The sequence below is a fragment of the Balaenoptera acutorostrata genome, chromosome 20 (assembly GCF_949987535.1).
Source record: "Balaenoptera acutorostrata chromosome 20, mBalAcu1.1, whole genome shotgun sequence".
Classification (NCBI taxonomy): domain Eukaryota; kingdom Metazoa; phylum Chordata; class Mammalia; order Artiodactyla; family Balaenopteridae; genus Balaenoptera; species Balaenoptera acutorostrata.
The window spans coordinates 10,912,114-10,932,337 of NC_080083.1; positions in this window are offsets into that span (position 1 = coordinate 10,912,114).

Genomic DNA, 20,224 nt, shown 5'->3' on the forward strand with positions numbered 1-20,224 from the left:
ACTGTCACGGCCTCTCCCGTTGCGGAGCACAGGCTCCAGACGTGCAGGCTCAGTAGTTGTGGCTCACGGGCCTAGTTGCTCCATGGCATGTGGGATCTTCCCAGACCAGGGCTCGAACCTGTGTCCTCAGCATTGGCAGGTAGATTCTTAACTACTGCGCCACCAGGGAAACCCTAGAACACACTTTTAAAGTTATGTTATCAGAGGGGCCAGGAAGCTGCAGTATCGATCCTCCAGTTCCCATCCTCCATGGCTGAGGGCAGCACCTGGGGAAGCTGAACCCCCAGGTGACTGCGGCGGGACACACCCACCACACACCGGAATGGCATGTGCTGAGGGGATGGGGCAGGGCACTGAGAGGTCTATTACATGATGATTTAGAGATAATAAGAGAAATGTTTTTAAAAGATTAATGTGTAATTAATAATGGTCTTGGGTAAGTTGCTGAAACTCTCTGAGCCTCAGTTATCTCATGTCCAAAATGGGAACAGTAGCACCCGCCTGGCCTTGCTCTTGAGGCTCAGTGGGAGAGGGTTTTGTGTGTGTGCGTGTGATGGACTAAATGTCTGTGTCTCCTTTGAATTCATATGTTGATGCCCTAACTCCCACTGTGACTGTATTTGGAGGTAGAACCTGTGAGGAGGTGATAAAGGCTAAACGAGGTCATAAGGGTGGGGCTCTAGTCTAATAGGGTCAGTGCCCTTATAAGAAGAGGAAGAGACACAAGAGCTCTCTCTCCACCATGTAAGGACACAGCAAGAAGATGACTCTCTGCAAGTCAGGAAGAGAGTTCTCACCAGGAACTGAATCTTTGGGCACCTTGATCTTGGGCTTTCAGCCTCCACCAAACTGTGAGAAATAAATGTCTGTTGTTTAAGCCACTCAGTCTCTATGATGTTTTGTCATGGCAGCCTGAGCTGACTAGTACAGGGTATGTATTTAAAGCAAGAAGATGATAGAAATGTAGCTCATGTTTTCCTGGGTCTGGTTCTGCAGAAGGTGAAAATGAGATCCCTGTAAGAGTCCGTTCTCACTTTGGGTGCAGGAACTGCTGCATGTCTGGGCTCAGTTCCTCCTAGAGAATTCTGTGAGTGCCCAGGGGGTGGATTCCGGGTGCTCTGTAATGAGTCCTTTCAGGGACCCCGTGGAGCTGTGTTTCTCTCTCTTCTGCGCTGCTCACAGTGGTGATGTCTTGTGGCCCTGTCCGCCCAGAGGGAGAAGCAACAATGCAAATGCCCGTGCCGCCTGGGTCAGGACTGCCAGTGTGTGGTGGCGATGTTGGTACTGAGGGTGTGGTCCTTTCTTTACCTTGTTTTCTCCGAGGCTGCGGGAACCACTGCTGGGATGCCCGGGGCTCTTGATGCAGAAATGCTCCCAGTGTTTTATTACTTTTACATCTCTCTCTCCTAAGGTCACAAGGGTCATTCTCTGAGTCACTGAGTGGCATGACCCATACTCAGAATCACTCCTCCTGAACCTGGGCCCTTGGTCTTTGAATTATGCGTGTGGGTCTGACTCTTTTGTCAGAGTGAGCTCTTCCACAGGAAGTTCCTCCATCCCTTGTGAACATAGATGCACAAGACCTTCAGACCGGCCCAGATATGACTGGGCTGTTCTAGGCTGACTCTAAGTTAGGCTGAGACTGGGCATCTCCTGCTGCCTGCATCCTGGTTAAGCCTGTGTGCTCTCCAGTTACCTGCTATGTGGCTTTGGCAAAGTTAACCTTACTTAACCTCTCTAAGCCTTCAACTTTCTTGTCTGTAAAATGGGGGTAATAATAGCACTTTTCTCATCGGGTTGTGAGGATTAGAAGCAATATTGCATGCAAAGTGCTTACCATGTGCCTGGCAGATGCTAGGGACTGAATTGTGTTTCCCCCAAATACATAGGTTGCAGCCCAAAACCCCAGTGTGATGGTATTTAGAGATGGGCATTTGAGAGGTAATTAGGTTTAGATGAAATCGTAAAGATGGGGCCTTCGTGATGGGATTAGTCCTTATAAGAAAAGACCCTGGAGAGCTTGCTTATTCTCTGTCTCTCCAAGAACATGTACCACGTGAATACATAGTGAGAAGGTGGCCCTCTGCAAGGCAGGAAGAGAGCTCTCACCAGGAACCAAATCAGCCGACACGTTGATCTTGGACTTCCTAGTTTCCAGAGCTGTGAGAAATAAATTTCTGCTCTTTAAGCCACCCAGTCTATGGTATTTTGTTATGGCAGCCTGAGGTGACTAAGACAACAGTTAGTAAGCTTTCAATATATTTTAACTGTTGTTAAACAGCAATAGCAATTGTTATTGTTTACTACTTTTATTAGGGAGAGAATACAGGTTTCCTGACAAGAGGCCGAAGTGATCAGAATTATTGCTGATCTAGTGTTGCTAAGATCAATACTATTTTCAGATGAAAATCAATCTGGAAAGAACCCTAAATACCACCTGGGTCCAGATATAAGACCTGCTTCCAAGCTTACCTGGCAATTTACAAACCCTCAATGATCTAAATTCTTTTTCTTGCCCTTCTGTCCCGCCCCCTCCCCGAGTCCAGACATTCTGCTTGGCCCGTCTTTCTGTTCCCTTATCTGCGACTCATGGTTGAGAGGATCAGGATGGTCCTGGATCCCAGGGACGAGATGAACTGATGTTCCCAGGAATCTCGGGTGACCAACCCTCCTGATTTGCCTGGGACTGTCCCAGTTTTAGCACTGAAAGTCCGATGTCCCCGGAAACCTCTCAGTCTCAGGCAAACCTGGAGTGTTGGTCACAGTACCGGGAATGCATGTGATATCCGTTCACTTCCAGGCTGGCCACCCCACGGCAGGACTCACCAGAAACTGCGTCTTGACAGCGTTGAGCAAAGCATGAACTCTTTCCCTAGTATCTTTCTGGTTGGAGTCACCAGGACCCTATTTCTGGAAAGAATTCTTGGAGCCGTGGTGGGAAGACCACTGCGGGGTGGCATGGGGCGGGTCCATCACTGACATTTAAGCTGAGCAGAGCCACCATATGATCAGAAGTCTTCTCTACTAATCTTCTCGGTGCTTTGATGAGGAGCACAGGGAGGTGAGAGCCCTGTTGGGAGCCTGTGCTCAGGGCCACAGGGCCAGAGGAGGGGGCGTTCCCCAGTGTGAATGACACCACTGCCCTTCTGCCTTTCCCTGGTGATGACTCCAAAGAAGGTCGAAACATGCCCTGAGGATGCAATAGTGATGCAGTAGTTTTAGTGTCTGTTTCGAAGTTTCTTAAGAGGTCTCTTTATACAGTCAAAGACTGCAAGGTCAATCTCAAACTCTTCTTGTGTCTGCAGCAAGAAATGAGAAATACACAGAAGAAAAAATTCTGCCCGGGAGCCTGAGAAGGGAGGCAGGGAGGTGCAGCAGATAAGATGGAGAAACAGACGGATCCTCCGTCTCTCAGCCCAGGCTTGGAACAACTCAGTTCCCCATCCTGGACGTGGGCCAATCACCTCTGATTGGCCACATACTGACTTCTAACCCTGACCACCAACTGAGCTCTGACTCTCATCAAAGACCCAGGCTCTGGCTACACACTGACCCTTGATCCCTGACCCCCAGGCAGCTACTGGGAGAGTTGTCCATGGGTCTTGTTTGCAAATCTTCTCCAACATAGTTTAGTTTATTGTAACTGAGTTTTCTGCTCCATTAGTCATCGTATATTAAAGGACTTAAGTATTATAACTAATTTGCTAAAATTTGATAGCACATGAAATCTGCCATTATGAAGGGAAACATACATGGACAAAATAATAGATTTTATAAGATCCTTGAATAGCAAGCAATATAGTTATAGTTGTCACCATTTTGATGTCAAGAGAGTTTACCAGCCTATAGTCGTAGCAAAGTTAGGTCTGGTTTAAGCTAGAAGTATAAAATAGCTCTTTATTTTAGGGTCACCTATATTTTAAGTTGAACATTTATTTATTTAGAATTTTAGTGTATGGTTTTGGAACGAGAAAAGGTGTGCCTTGATCCTGGGCACAGATCATTGTCAGCCCTCCCTGTACTGTTAGTAAGAAGAGGCATCACAAGCAAAGCATATAAGTGGTTTCTGGGTCAGTTGGTCCTTGGCTACCAATGATGCTGTCAGAGGAGGAAACTCAGAGGTGACCCCAGGTTAGGCTGGAGGGGGCCCCAAGTCTTGGACCCCTTAGCCCAAGTCCCCGCCTCTGTCCCGTCCTGAAGTCTCACAACCTGTTCAGCTCCTCTGAAGACTCCAGGATGGTTCCTGGGTCCAGCCAGAAGGGGTCTTAAAGCTTCTGTCCCCTGTAAGAGCAGACAGCGCAGCTCCGTGTTCACGCACTGCTTGCTGCTTTCCTTCAGCCTCCATCAATGCCCCAATTACCAGCAAACTGCAAACCCTCGAAGCCACTCTCTCTGCATATTAATTCAGCAAGAGCGTGTGCATTAGGTAGCCCGGGCCCCCGCGTGCCCGCTGCTGTTATTTGCTCGGCAGAACCAGGTAATTTCCTTGCTGGACCTTGGTGGGAAGTTGAAAAGCGGTGTCAGCTTCTCCCACTCTTAATTAGGGCTGGGCTTTCTCCCTCATTATCAATGAGCTTGTAATTTTATGTCCCAGAATTAGAGGCCGATGATGAAAGAGAAAAACTGAGAGGCTGCAGTGCAGGCCCAGCCTCCGCACATCTGGGCATTCTTTTAATCTACATAATTTATTCCACGGTGACCTTTCCCTACAGTTTTGCCTGGACTTCCCAGAGTTGCAATATCCCCTTCTCTTTGGGAAGGGGAGGGCTGTTTCCTCTTGACCTTCGGCAGCGGCCAGCCATCCTGGCTTGTGAGGAGTCAGCTGGTGGCATGTCTGGCCTTTGTACAAAGAGGAGGCACAAGGGGCTGGCCCGGGAGCTCTCTCCTCTCTGCCTCGCTTCCTCTTGGTCCTGGGCGAGCCTAGGGCTGCCTCTGAGTCCACTGCTGGGGCGGTTGTATGCAGTGCAGACAGAGCTCTTGGGGCTCCGTCCACAGCACCCCAGAAGGGCAGAGGCCCCAGCCTCTCTGGGCTCTGATGCTCCATCAGGACCCTGAAGCCCGTGCCCCTCTGTGGGGCAGAGCTGGTAGCTTTACCTGTATCCACTCCCCTTTCTTCCACCATGACATCTCACTTCACCTCCTCTTCTCTCAGTCTAGTGGTCAGGGTGACATCTCCCCCACTTTCAGAGATGGTCTTGGGTCTCAGCCCCACCGTCCACTCAGGAATGGGCCCGTGATCTGAGTAGTTTCAATGAGACTCAGTCCTGTTGGAATGGTTGGAAAAGGAAGCTCTCTTTTGGCTTCAGTTGCTGACCTGGGACAGAGTAAGCATGGAGCTTCCAGAGCGCTCTGTCTGATGACTGCATTTAAAGACCAGGCCAGGATGACATTTACAGGCGGGTATTGAATGCCTACCATGTACTTAGTCTTGAGAGAATATGGGGGACAGAGAAGGGGCTTCAAATATCCTTGAGAAGAAAGGAAGGATAGAATTTATAGAGGAAACCAAAGAAGAAACATCAGTAAATCTTTAATGAGCAAATCTGTAAATTAGTGTATTGATTAGATCACCCAGGGAGATCCATCAGGATGGAGGCTGCTGGCTTGTTCAAGCTTGTGGCAGGTTGCCACTGCCCACCTGGCTCCCGGTGAACACAGAGGGGTCATCTTGGCGCCACAGATAGGTTTTTTTTTTTTTTTTTTATCATGAATTTGCCTGTCTGCACAAGGCAAGTGTTTTTATTTCTTTTTCTTTTTTTAATTTTTGAATTTTATTTAATTTATTTTTTTATACAGCAGGTTCTTATTAGTCATCCATTTTATACACATCAGTGTATACATGTCAATCCCAATCTCCCAATTCATCACACCACCACCCCACCCCGTGCCACTTTCCCCCCTTGGTGTCCATATATTTGTTCTCTACATCTGTGTCTCAATTTCTGCCCTGCAAACCGGTTCATCTGTACCATTTTTCTAGGTTCCACATATATACATTAATATACGAAATTTGTTTTTCTCTTTCTGACTTACTTCACTCGGTATGACAGTCTCTAGATCCATCCACGTCTCTACAAATGACCCAAGTTCGTTCCTTTTTATGGCTGAGTAATATTCCATCGTATATATGTACCACTTCTTCTTTATCCATTCGTCTGTCGATGGGCATTTAGGTTGCTTCCATGACCTGGCTATTGTAAATAGTGCTGCAATGAACATTGGGGTGCATGTGTCTTTTTGAATTATGGTTTTCTCTGGGTATGTGCCCAGTAGTGGGATTGCTGGATCATATGGTAATTCTATTTTTAGTTTTTTAAGGAACCTCCATACTGTTCTCCATAGTGGCTTTATCAGTTTACATTCCCACCAACAGTGCAAGAGGGTTCCCTTCTCTCCACACCCTCTCCAGCATTTGTTATTTGTAGATTTTCTGACGATGTCCATTCTAACTGGTGTGAGGTGATACCTCATTGTAGTTTTGATTTGCATTTCTCTAATAATTAGTGATGTTGAGCAGCTTTTCATGTGCTTCTTGGCCATCTGTATGTCTTCTTTGGAGAAATGTCTATTTAGGTCTTCTGCCCATTTTTGGATGGGGTTGTTTGTTTTTTTAATATTGAGCTGCATGAGCTGTTTATATATTTTGGAGATTAATCCTTTGTCTGTTGATTTGTTTGCAAAAATTTTCTCCCATTCTGAGGGTTGTCTTTTCATCTTGTTTATGGTTTCCTTTGCTGTGCAAAAGATTTGAAGTTTCATTAGGTCCCATTTGTTTATTTTTATTTTTATTTCCATTACTCTAGGAGGTGGATCAAAAAAGATCTTGTTGTGATTTATGTCAAAGAGTGTTCTTCCTATGTTTTCCTCTAAGAGTTTTATAGTGTCTGCTCTTACATTTAGGTCTCGAATCCATTTTGAGTTTATTTTTGTGTATGGTGTTAGGGAGTGTTCTAATTTCATTCTTTTACATGTAGCTATCCAGTTTTCCCAACACCACTTATTAAAGAGACTGTCTTTTCTCCATTGTATATCCTTGCCTCCTTTGTCATAGACTAGTTGACCACAGCTGCGTGGGTTTATCTCTGGGCTTTCTATCTTGTTCCATTGATCTATGTTTCTGTTTTTGTGCCAGTACCATATTGTCTTGATTACTGTAGCTTTGTAGTATAGTCTGAAGTCAGGGAGTCTGATTCCTCCAGCTCCATTTTTTTCCCTCAAGACTGCTTTGGCTATTCGGGGTCTTTTGTGTCTCCCTACAAATTTTAAGATTTTTTGTTCTAGTTCTGTAAAAAATGCAATTGGTAATTTGGTAGGGATTGCATGGAATCTGTAGATTGCTTTGGGTAGTATAGTCATTTTCACAATATTGATTCTTCCATTGCAAGAACATGGTATATCTCTCCATCTGTTGGTATCATCTTTAATTTCTTTCATCAGTGTCATAGTTTTCTGCATACAGGTCTTTTGTCTCCCCAGGTAGGTTTATTCCTACATATTTTATTCTTTTTGTTGCAATGGTAAATGGGAGTGTTTCCTTGATTTCTCTTTCAGATTTTTCATTATTAGTGTATAGGAATGCAAGAGATTTCTGTGCATTAATTTTGTATTCTGCAACTTTACCAAATTCATTGATTAGCTCTAGTAGTTTTCTGGTGGCATCTTTAGGATTCTCTATGTATAGTACCATGTCATCTGCAAACAGTGACAGTTTTACTCCTTCTTTTCCAATTTGTATTCCTTTTATTTCTTTTTCTTCTCTGATTGCCATGACTAGGACTTCCAAAACTATGTTGAATAATAGTGGTGAGAGTGGACATCCTTGTCTTGTTCCTGATCTTAGAGGAAATGCTTTCAGTTTTTCACCATTGAGAATGATGTTTGCTGTGGGTTTGTCGTATATGGCCTTTATTATGTTGAGGTAGGTTCCCTCTATGCCCACTTTCTGGAGAGTTTTTATCATAAATGGGTGTTGAATTTTGTCAGAAGCTTTTTCTGCACCTATTGAGATGATCATATGGTTTTTCTTCTTCAATTTGTTAATATAGTGTATCACATTGATTGATTTGCGTATATTGAAGAATCCTTGCATCCCTGGGATAAATTCCACTTGATCATGGTGTATGATCCTTTCAATGTGTTGTTGGATTCTGTTTGCTAGTATTTTGTTGAGGATTTTTGCATCTATATTCATCAGTGATATTGGTCTGTAATTTTCTTTTTTTGTAGTATCCTTGTCTGGTTTTGGTATCAGGGTGATGGTGGCCTCATAGAATGAGTTTGGGAGTGTTCCTTCCTCTGCAATTTTTTGGAAGAGTTTGAGAAGGATAGGTGTTAGCTCTTCTCTAAATGTTTGTTAGAATTCACCTGTGAAGCCATCTGGCCCTGGACTTTTGTTTGTTGGAAGATTTTTAATCACGGTTTCAATTTCATTATTTGTGATTGGTCTGTTCATATTTTCTATTTCTTCCTGGTTCAGTCTTGGAAGTTTATACCTTTCTAAAAATTTGTCCATTTCTTCCAGGTTGTCCATTTTATTGGTATAGAGTTGCTTGTAGTAGTCTCTTAGGATGCTTTATATTTCTGCGGTGTCTGTTGTAACTTCTCCTTTTTCATTTCTAATTTTATTGATTTGAGTCCTCTCCCTCTTTTTCTTGATGAGTCTGCTAATGGTTTATCAATTTTGTTTATCTTCTCAAAGAACCAGCTTTTAGTTTTATTGATCTTTGCTATTGTTTTCTATTTCATTTATTTCTGCTCTGATCTTTATGATTTCTTTCCTTCTGCTAACTTTGGGTTTTGTTTGTTCTTCTTTCTCTAGTTCCTTTAGGTGGAAGGTTAGGTTGTTTATTTGAGATTTTTCTTATTTCCTGAGGTAGGCTTGTATAGCTATAAACCTCCCTCTTAGAACTGCTTTTGCTGCATCCCATAGATTTTGGATCGTCGTGTTTTCATTGTCATTTGTCTCTAGATATTTTTTGATTTCCTCTTTGATTTCTTCAGTGATCTCTTGGTTATTTAGTAACGTATTGTTTAGCCTCCAAGTGTTTGTGTTTTTTACGTTTTTTCCCCTGTAATTGATTTCTAATCGCATAGCATTGTGGTCAGAAAAGATGCTTGATATGATTTCAATTTTCTTAAATTTACTGAGGCTTGATTTGTGACCCAAGATGTGATCTATCCTGTAGAATGTTCCATGTGCACTTAAGAAGAAAGTGTAATCTGCTGTTTTTGGATGGAATGTCCTATAAATATCAATTAAATCTATCTGATCTATTGTGTCATTTAAAACTTCTGTTTCCTTATTTATTTTCATTTTGGATGATCTGTCCATTGGTGTAAGTGAGGTGTTAAAGTCCCCCACTAGTATTGTGTTACTGTCAATTTCCTCTTTTATAGTTGTTAGCAGTTGCGTTATGTATTGAGGTGCTCCTATGTTGGGTGCATATATATTTATAATTGTTATATCTTCTTCTTGGATTGATCCCTTGATCAGTATGTAGTGTCCTTCCTTGTCTCTTGTAACATTTTTATTTTAAATCCTATTTTATCTGATATGAGTATTGCTACTCCAGCTCTCTTCTGATTTCCATTTGCATGGAATATCTTTGTCCATCCCCTCACTTTCAGTCTGTATGTGTCCCTAGGTCTGAAGTGGGTCTCTTGTAGACAGCATATATATGGGTCTTGTTTTTGTATCCATTCAGCAAGCCTGTGTCGTTTGGTTGGAGCATTTAATCCATTCACATTTAAGGTAATTATCAATATGTATGTTCCTATGATAATTTTCTTAATTGTTTTGGGTTTGTTTTTGTAGGTCCTTTTCTTCTCTTGTGTTTCCCACTTAGAGGAGTTCCTTTAGCATTTGTTGTAGAGCTGGTTTGGTGGTGCTGAATTCTCTTAGCTTTTGCTTGTCTGTAAAAGTTTTGATTTCTCCATTGAATCTGAATGAGATCCTTGCCAGGTAGAGTAATCTTGGTTGTAGGTTCTTCCCTTTCATCACTTTAAGTATATCATGCCACTCCCTTCTGGCTTGTAGAGTTTCTGCTGAGAAATCAGTTGCTAACCTTTTTTTTTTTTTTTTTTTTTTTTATAGCTACTTTATTTATTTATTTATTTATTTTTGGCTGTGTTGGGTCTTCAGTTCTTGCGAGGGCTTTCTCTAGTTACGGCAAGTGGGGGCCACTCTTCATCGCGGTGCAGGGACCGCTCTTCATCGCGGTGCGCGGGCCTCTCACTATCGCGGCCCCTCCCGTTGCGGGGCACAGGCTCCAGACGCGCATGCTCAGTAGTTGTGGCGCACGGGCTTAGTTGCTCCGCGGCATGTGGGATCTTCCCAGACCAGGGCTCGAACCCGTGTCCCCTGCATTGGCAGGCAGATTCTCAACCACTGCGCCACCAGGGAAGCCCTCAGTTGCTAACCTTATGGGAGTTCCCTTGTATGTTATATGTCATTTTTCCCTTGCTGCTTTCAATAATTTTTCTTTGTCTTTCTTTTTTGCCAGTTTGATTACTATGTGTCTCGGCGTGTTTCTCCTTGGGTTTATCCTGTATGGAACTCTCTGCGCTTCCTGGACTTGGGTGGCTATTTCCTTTCCCATGTTAGGGAAGTTTTCAACTATAATCTCTTCAAATATTTTCTCTGGTCCTCTCTCTCTCTCTCCTCCTTCTGGGACCCCTGTAATGTAAATGTTGTTGCATTTAATGTTGTCCCAGAGGTCTCTTAGGCTGTCCTCATTTCTTTTCATTCTTTTTTCTTTATTCTGTTCAGCAGCAGTGAATTCCACCATTCTGTCTTCAAGGTCACTTATCGGTTCTTCTGCCTCAGTTATTCTGCTATTGATTCCTTCTAGTGTAGTCTTCATTTCAGTTATTGTATTGTTCATCTCTGTTTGTTTGTTCTTTAATTCTTCTAGGTCTTTGTTAAACATTTCTTGCATCTTCTCGATCTTTGCCTCCATTCTTTTTCCGAGGTCCTGGATCATCTTCACTATCATTATTCTGAATTCTTTTTCTGGAAGGTTGCCTATCTCCACTTCATTTAGTTGTTTTTCTGGGGTTTTATCTTGTTCCTTCGTCTGGTACATAGCCCTCTGCCTTTTCATCTTGTCTGTCTTTCTGTGAATGTGGTTTTTGTTCCGCAGGCTGCAGGATTGTACTTCTTGCTTCTGCTGTCTGCCCTCTGGTGGATGAGGCTAAGAGGCTTGTGCAAGTTTCCTGATGGGAGGTACTCCACAGATAGGTTTGATGTCCATCCGCTTCTAGCTCTGATCTCCTGCACTACCTTCTAGTAACTAGAGTGCTGTTTGATCTCTGCTCACATCTGTCCCCAGGAGGTGGCATGATGCAGTGGTCAGAGCAGTGAGGCTGGAGTCGGGAGAACTGCGTCTCCGTCTGGTGGGGTCACTCATAACTAAATGACTTTGGACAAGTGGCATAACCAGTACAAACTTGCATTCCCTGAAATGGCTCTCCTTCCCTCCCTGCATTGTGGGGAGCATGCAGGGAACCATGGAAACAAATGTAAAAGTTCCAGTGGACTTGGTGCCTGGTGGCCTAATCCTTCTGAACTCAAGGCCTGCCTGTCAAATACCCACCCCAGGGAGGCTGTGATACTTGCTAGTATATCTCCTTCCCAAATACTCTGGCAAGTTGCTCTGAACTCTGAACACCATTTGGAACTTACTTAGGAACTCAGGAACTCAGGAATTGCCCCTGTTCTCCCGATCATCACATCACTTCAGGAAGGAAATTTCCCTTCGGATACTGAGATCAATAATAGGTTTAGATCACCAAGGGCCTACCTGGGTCCTCTTTGGTTTTTGACTTATTAAATCTTGAGGGAACTGAGGCTGAGAACTTGGGCACTGCTTTCTGTCAGCTCTGCCTGTAGAGTGAGTAAGAAGAGGCTTCGCAAGCAAAGCATTTGAATGGCTTCTGAGCCAGAGTTGGTCCCTGGCTGCCACAGTGATGCAGCCAGAGGAGGAAGCTCAGAGCTGACCACAGATTAGGCTGGAGGGGGTCCCAAGGGTTGAGCCCCTTAACCCAAGTCCCTGCCTCTGTCCTGTCCTGAAGTCTCAGAATCTCTCGACTGGGCTCAGCCCTCACCCCACCAGTGGGCTCAGCTCCTCTGAAGCTCCAGGATCGATCCTGGGCCCAGCCAGAAGGGGTCTTAAAGCCTTCATCCCCTGTTCTGGGATGCAGTCTAGTTCTGACCTCGTGTACCACTTTCCATCAGGGTCTTCTGCTGTGTTTTGTTCCCCATGGCGTGGCCCCATGTGAAATCTGACTCTATTTCCTCTATGACTCCAGGCATTGTAGGTTTCGTCTGATATCAAATTTCATGTGTATTTTAGCTCCTCTGGGAGTCTGGGTGCTCCTTGTCCCCTGGACCTAGTCTATTCATATTGTGATCTTCCAATCAATCTTCTCTTAAGTTAAGGCATTGGTACCAGACAGAGTGGGTGCTTGGTAAATAGTAATTGGATGGATGGGTGGAAAATGAGTTGGAGGAAGAATGGTTGGCTGTCTGGGTGGGTATATGAAGTGATGCAGTGATGATGGACGGATGAACTGGAGGATGGACATCCACATTGGTGGATGGATGCATAGGTGGGGTTCATTTTGGCAACGATGAGCTTGGCTTGCAGCCCCAGATCCCTTCACTGTCACACTCCAATGCCTCATCCTGGCACCTCTGGCCACAGCCAGCCCGTCCCCGGCTCCTGCCCACCTGCCTGTACCTTTGCCTGGTGCCCCCACTCAGCTGGATGGGGTGTGCAGGCAGGTCTGGTTGGTTTCTGGTCCCTGCCATCCTCAAATTTGGCTTGCCGTGTGCCAGGCCCCTCCAGCAGTGCCACTCATGATCAAAGCCATGCATGAGGGCCAGCCTGGGCGAGGAGGTGTGGAGCAATGTCTTAAAACGCTGGGAGAGTCAGCCCAGGGCCCACTCGCCATTCTCCATTCTTCTCTCCAGAGGGGCAGGAGCTTGCTTCTGTCAGGAGTTGTTTCTGACAACTAGCTCTGTTTTTTCCTTTATGAAAAAATAATCAAAGCCCAAATGCGGCTGGCAGAGTTTCTGAAAGTCAATAGAAAAAAGCAAAGGAAAGGAGCCAGCTGAGCTGGAGATAACGTTCAATGCCTCTGACTAAGGCAGGCCTAATTAAAACAAATCTTTAAAGCACAGAACTTGGAAGTTGGCCCCAGAGGGAACGGAAATCTCTGAGACGGACACTCCTTCTGGGGTGAGCGGCTAGTGATGCTGGGGTACACAGCCTTGCTCCAACTCCCCCGGTTCCTCCTAGAGCAGCCTGGCTACTGAGCAAAGGGCCCAGGTCTCAGGTCTCAGGATGCTGATCTTCACTCCCCACCACCTCTGCACCACCCACCCCGCCTCCCTGCCCACCAGGAACCTGGAACCGGGGCTTTGGGGAGACACAGTGCACAGCTTGCCAAGACCTCCCTGAAGCAGGCAGCTCAGGGACAGGACCTTGCCTTCCCAAGGCTTCTGAGGGGCTTCCTGAGTCCAAGAACATTTGGTGCCTGTCCTTCAAACGTGCCTGTTACCCACCCATCTTTTTAACTCTTACTTAAAACACTCGCATCAGCCTCCTGATGGGTTTTGCTGCCTCTCCTGCACTCCTCCCGGCCCTTCCTATTTGCAACCCCAGGAAATGTCCTGAAGTACCTGAAGTGATGTTACTTCTCTGGTTGAATGTTCTAAGACTGGGTTGAGGTCCCCAAGAGCCCCTCATCACCCATGAGACAGAGGCAGCAGCATTGAAGGCCCTTGGTTATTTGGCCCTGCCCAACTCCCAGCCGTAGGCTAAACCTCAGCTGTGGTTTCTCTACTTTTATTTTTATTTGATTTTATTGAGGTAAACATTGTATAATCTAAAATTAACCACTATCCCTTTAAAAATGTACAATTCAGTGGCATCTAGTACTTCACAATGTTGTGCAACTATCACCTCTATCCAGTTCCAAGACATTTCCATCACCCCAAGGGGAAAACCTGTACCCACTAGCAGTCACTCCCCCCGCCCCCTCCCCTGGCCCCCTGGCAACCACTAGTCTGCTTTCTGCTTCTATGGATTTGCCTGTTTTGGACATTTCGTACAAATGGAATCCCTCAATATGTGACCTTTTGTGTCTGGCTTCTTTCACGTAGAATAATGTTTTTGAGATTCATCCGTGTTGTAGTGTGTGTCAGCACTTCATTCTTTCTTTGGTGGTTGAGTAACAGTCTATCGTATGTATACATCACACTATTTTTTCTCCGTGCTTCCACTGATGGACATTTGGATTGTTTCCACCTTTTGGCTCTTGGGAGTAGTGTTACTGTGAACGTTTGTGTACAAGTATCTGAGTCCCTGTTTTCAGTTCTCTTGGGTCTATATCTAGGAGTGGAATTGCTGCGTCATATGGTGGTTCTATGTTTAACTTTTTGAGGAACCACCCTGGCTGTGGTTTCCTGATGTTGTTTGGACCCACCGTGCCCTTTCACCTCTGTGTGCCTTCCAACATGGCGTCCCTCATTCTCCCTTCTTCACCTGACGAACTTCTATTCATCTTTCCAGACTCTGCCCAAATGTCACCTCTGTGAACCACGCCCCCTTCTGCACCCCAGGTGCAGAATTAGGTGCAGAAGCTCTGGGCTCCATGGTGCCGGGTGCTAGAACTCTTGAATTATATTATAGTTTTATTTTTGCTCTCCCCTCCTGCCCAGACGGGGTGTTCTTTGCATACAGGTATCCTGTCTGGGTCAAGTTCACCTCCTTAGTGCCCAGGCAGGTGCTTATGAGAATGTTTTCTGGAGAATGAGTGAATGGGGGGGTCCATGTGCGGGGCCCGGGGTGGACATCTCTGAAGTCTCCATCACGGAGGTTCTGGGAGGCTGCGGCTGGGCTCTTGTGGGCCCAAAGTGCCCCAGAATGGCCTCACTTGGCTCCTGGCAGCTGTAATATTTGTTTGCCTTCCTCTTGCATGCAGTGGTCAGCTGCCGGCTTTGCGCCAAGCAGACATTGTCATGCTTCATTAGGACTGCTTTTGTTGCTACGAGCTGAGGTTTCCACTGTTGCTAGGTTGTCTTTTGTTTCATATATATCTCAACATTTTTTTTCTCCCACTGGCAAATAATCAGCACCCAATTAATTCTGAATTTCTCATTGTTTGTTCCAGCAGTCGAGCTCCTTGCATGAGCAAAGAATGATCATTCAATGTTTTCCCTGCAACGAACCGGGAGAGTCGGCAGGGTCACACTTGGTCTTGAGGAGAAGAGCGAGTGAGAGAGACAGAGAGACAGACACAGAAACAGAGAGGTTTGAGAGAGGGGGATAGAGACAGAGACACAGAGGAAGGAAGACAGAGATACAGAACAAGAGAGAGGCAGAGACACAAACAAACATAGAGACAAAAAGATTTGGAAACAGACCACAGATACATCAGAGCCATAGTCACAGATGATGGACAAAGATAAACACACTTGCAAAGAGAGAGACAGAGACAGAGACAGAGACAGAGACAGAGACAGAGATAGAGAGACGGGGCAGCTGGCTAGGAGGAGAAATGTCAGAGGCTCGGCCCTCCTCCTCCAACACAGAGACAGCGCTCTGTGAAGAGACATAGCGGGAACTCAGCTCTCCTCTTCTGACAGAGGGACAGAGCTCTGCGAGGAGAGAGGTGGGTCGCCAGCGCTCCTCCTCAGACAGAGAGAGAACGAGCGCTCCAGGAGGAGAAATGCCGCAGGCTCGGACCTCCTTTTCAGTCAGAGACGGCGCCCTGTGAGGAGACATTCGGGACGGCCAGCTGACTTTCTCAAACAGAGGGACGGAGCTCTGTGCGGAGGAATGCTGGATGCCAGGCCCTCCACCTCAGACAGAGGGTCAGCAGTGTACGGGGAATGATTCAGGAGGGAAAGCCCACTTTTCAGACAGAGACAGCGCTCAGTGAATGAAGACAAAGGCTGAATGGCCGTTCTTTTTCAGGCAGAGAGAAAGCCCTCTGAGGAGAAATGCCGGATGTCGGGCTCCCTTTTTCAGACAGGGAGGCAGGTCTTCATAAGGACAAATGCCTGCCCTCCCCTCCCCCCTCCCCCCTCCCCTCCCCCCTCCCCCCTCCCCCCTCCCCTCCCCTCTCCCTCCCCCTCCCCCTCCCCTCCCCTCTCCTCCAACATGGAGACACAGAGCTCTGTGAAGAGAAATAAGGCAGTGTGATGGGTCGGCCCCTCTTTTCTGGACAAAGAGACAGCGCTCTCTGAGGGGAAATGCCAGATGGCCGGCTCTCTATTTTAAACTGGCAGATAGCTCCCTCTAAGGAGAAATGCCAGAGGGTCGGCCCTCCTCCTTCAACAGAGAGACAGCCCTCTAGGAGGAGGAGACATGCCAAATGGCCAGCCCTTCCTGTCATACAGAGAAACAGGGCAGAGCTCTAGGAGGAGAAAGGCAGGAGGGTCGGAACTTGCCTTCCGTCAGAGACAGCGCTCTAGGAGGAAGCGTGCTGTCGCTTCCTCAGACAGGGGCAGTGAGCGCACTCTGAGGAGACATTCGGGATGACGGCCAGCTCACTTTCTCAGACTGAGAGACAGAGCTCTGGGACAAGAAGTGGCCAGTTCTCCACCTCAGACAGACAGATCGCACTCTGAGGAGAAACGCCAGATTGCCAGCACTCCACCTTAGACAGGGAGGCAGCGCTGTATGAGGAGAACTCCCTAATGGCCGGCCTTCTTTTCAGACAGAGAAAGCGCTCTGAGGAGAAAAGACAGATGCCGGCCTTCCCTGGTGGCGTAGTGGTTGAGAATCCACCTGCCAATGCAGGGGACACAGGTTCGAGCCCTGGTCCGGGAAGATCCCACATGCCGCGGAGCAACTAAGCCCGTGCGCCACAACTACTGACTGAGCCAGCGCTCTAGAGCCCGCAAGTCACAACTACTGAGCCCGAGTGCCATAACTACTGAAACCCACATGCCTAGAGCCCATGCTCCGCAACAAGAGAAGCCACCGCAATGAGAAGCCTGCGCACCGCAACGAAGAATAACCCCAGCTCGCCGCAGCTAGAGAAAGCTTGCGCGCAACAACGAAGACCCAACACAGCCAAATAAATAAATAAATAAAGTTATAAAAAGAAAAGAAAAGAAAAGACAGATGCCTAGCTCTCTTTTTCAGACAGGCAGACAGCTCTCTATAAGGTGAAATGCCGGAGGCTCGGCCCCCGTCCTCCTTCAACAGAGAGACAGCGCTGACAGAGGAGAAACGCTGGACGGTCTGTATGCTTTATCAAAGAGAAAGACAGCCCTCCATCAGGAGAAATGCCCGATGGCCAGCCCGGCACCCCTGACAGGCACAGTGCGCTCTATGAGGAGAAATGCCCGATGGCCAGCACTGAGAGAGAGAGAGAGAGAGAGAGAGAAAGAGAAAGAGAGAGAGAGAGAGGCACAGGCAGAAGTGCTCCTGAGGCGATTATGCCGATGCCCAGGTCTCCTTGGCCTACATGGTGTCAGAGCTCCATGAGGAGAAATGCCCTGGGATTGACCCTCCTTTTTTGACACAGGGACGGAACACAGTGAGGAGAAATGTCAAATGCTGGCCTTTTATTTCAGAAAGAGAAACAGTTCTCTGTGAGGAGATGTGCCCCAGTGTCTGCCCTCCTTTATAAGACAGAGACAGCTCTCTGTGGAGAGAAATGCTGGATGTCCGACTCTCTTTTTCAGACAGGGAGGCAGCTCTTCATAAGGACAAATGCTGCTGGGTGGGGTGGGCCCTCCCTCCCCTCCCTCCCCTCCCTCCCCCTCCCTCCCCCTCCCTCTTCCTCCCCTCCCTCCCCTCCCCTCCCCCACCCCTCCCCTCCCTCCCCCTCCCTCCCCCTCCCCCTCCCCATCTAACACAGAGACAGAGAGAGAGCTCTGTGAAGAGAATAAGGCGGTGTGGTAGGTCAGCCCTCTTTTTTGGACAGAGAGACAGAGCTCTATCAGGAGAAATGCCAGCTGACCCACTCTCTTTTTTAAACTGGCAGATAGCTCCCTCTAAGGAGAAATGCTGGAGGGTTTCATATTACGTGTATTTTACCACAATTAAAAAAAAAAAAGACCTGTAGAAGTCCAATTAAAAAAAAAGCAGGAAGTGGCAGGATGGATGGATGTGGGCCTGGCCAGTGGGTAGAGAGGAAGGAGGGAAAAGTTTTGGGGACACCAGGTGGGCGACCCTCTACAGAGGGCGGGGGCTCTGAATGCACAGAGCGAATAAGGAAGGCAAGTCTAGACCGAAGCCGAGTTCATAGCCCTAACAGTGAACCCTGAGGTGCAATTTAAAAAAATGCTTAGATGAAAATGACTCTTCCTCAGCAGAAAGAAAAAGCAAGAACCACAGATATTTCCTTCCCCAGCTGAGGATCTATGGCACGAAACTGTGAACAGTATATAAACACTTTTTTTAGGGAAAAATAGACTTCTAAGTATGTTTCTCAGTGAATCAAGCAATAAAAATCAACCACCACCTTCTCCCCTGTAGGAATTCTTGCCTGTAGGTTGGGCCCTCCTCCGAGGTGCCCCACCCTGAGATAGTCTTTAATCTGGGGCCTTGTCCCTATGGTCTGGCTTGGGTTCTCACCGGGAGGCAGACAGTCAATATTTAGGATTTATTTGCCTTCATCAATGTGGCTTATACCCTGTGGATTTCCTCCAGTGATGGCCACGTTTTGCTGTTTGGTCATCCAGAGGTTTCATTTAAAGATTAAAAAAGAAAGTACCTTGGTAATGAAGCTTGTTCCTGAAGCACTGTGTCCACCTTCCCCCGACTCCCCCAGCAAAGGTGTAGGTGAGGTGAGCAGAGAGAGGGGAAGAGAACCAGAATCTGCTAAATACCTACTATGTGCTGAGACCCTGGTAGGTGCTTAGTCTTGTGAGTTAGGAAATGTTCGTCTCATCAAATTGTGGAAACCGAGGCCCACAGTCTAAACTGTTCATTAGTTGGCAAGTGAGGGTTTGGAATTAGTCTGGATGACTCCATGCTCAGCGTTCTGCTCGCTCCGTCCGATTCGTGCTGCTTCTGCTTTGGAGTTTAACCTGCGAGCCACAGCCAGCCACCAAGGGTTCTGAGCAGGGTGACATGGTCAGAAATGAGTTTTAAGAAGTTTCTGGCAGTGGGGTGGCTGATGGATGGGAAGAAGAGTGTCCGGAGGCAGAGAGATCAGTTCTGAGATTGTTGCCATTGATTTGGTAAAAAATGATGCCTGCACTAGGGCAGAGGCAGCAGGAAAGGGATGGGGGAGAATGTATTAACCATATTTGCATATTATGTAATTTAGCTCATAAAAAATGATTCTTGGGAATTTCCTGGTGGTCCAGTGGTTAGGACTCCTCGCTTTCTCTGCCGAGGGCGCAGGTTTGATCCCTGGTCAGGGAACTAAGATCCCACAAGCTGTGTAGTGCTACCGGCGCCCCCCGCACCGCCCCCCCCCCAAAAAAAGACTCTTGGTGGTAGGAATTATCATTGCCATTTTATGGATAAGGACACTGCAGTAACCTGTCCCAAGTTCACAGTCGGAATCTGAACTCGGGTTCATATGACTCCAAAGCTCCTGCAATTTCCTCTAAAGCACACTGCCGTAGCTCTTGCATGGGTGGTGTCGGTTGGCATTGGATCTGACTCAGGAGAAAGAGAAGATGGAGGAGATTCAGAGGTTTCAGCCTCGGTGGTGGGGCCTTACTCTGAGAAGGGGGAGTCTGCGGGAGCAGGTTTGGACCCAGCAGGGCATCCCAGTGGTGACCTTGGGGGTCCTGGAGCCTGGAGATCACGTTGGGGAGGCTGGTTTGAGAGTCTTCAGGGTAGATGTGATCTCTGGAACAGCGGGAGTGAAGGGAAGGGAGGAGAGATGAGGGAAGGAAAAGGAAAGAGAACAGAGCAGGGAGGAGGGGAAGAGAGATGCTGTGATGACCTCAGGGAGGCCAGTGCCCAGCGGTTACGGGGGGAGGAGGGAGACTGCAAAGGAGACTGAGGGTGGAGGCGAGGCGGGGAGAAGGGCAACAGGGCAGTCGGGCCAGGAAAGGGGAGAAGATGATCACAGTCAGATGCTGCCCAGAGGGGCGGAGGAGGAGGCAGAAAGGACGTCTCTCGATTGACCCTCATTGGCGGGGGGGTCAGCGGCCGCGGAGAGCTGGGGAGGCAGGTGTCTGGATGGGGGCTGCACTGGAGCATCCCCTGAGGGTGACTCGAATCAGACAAAGTCTTTCTGT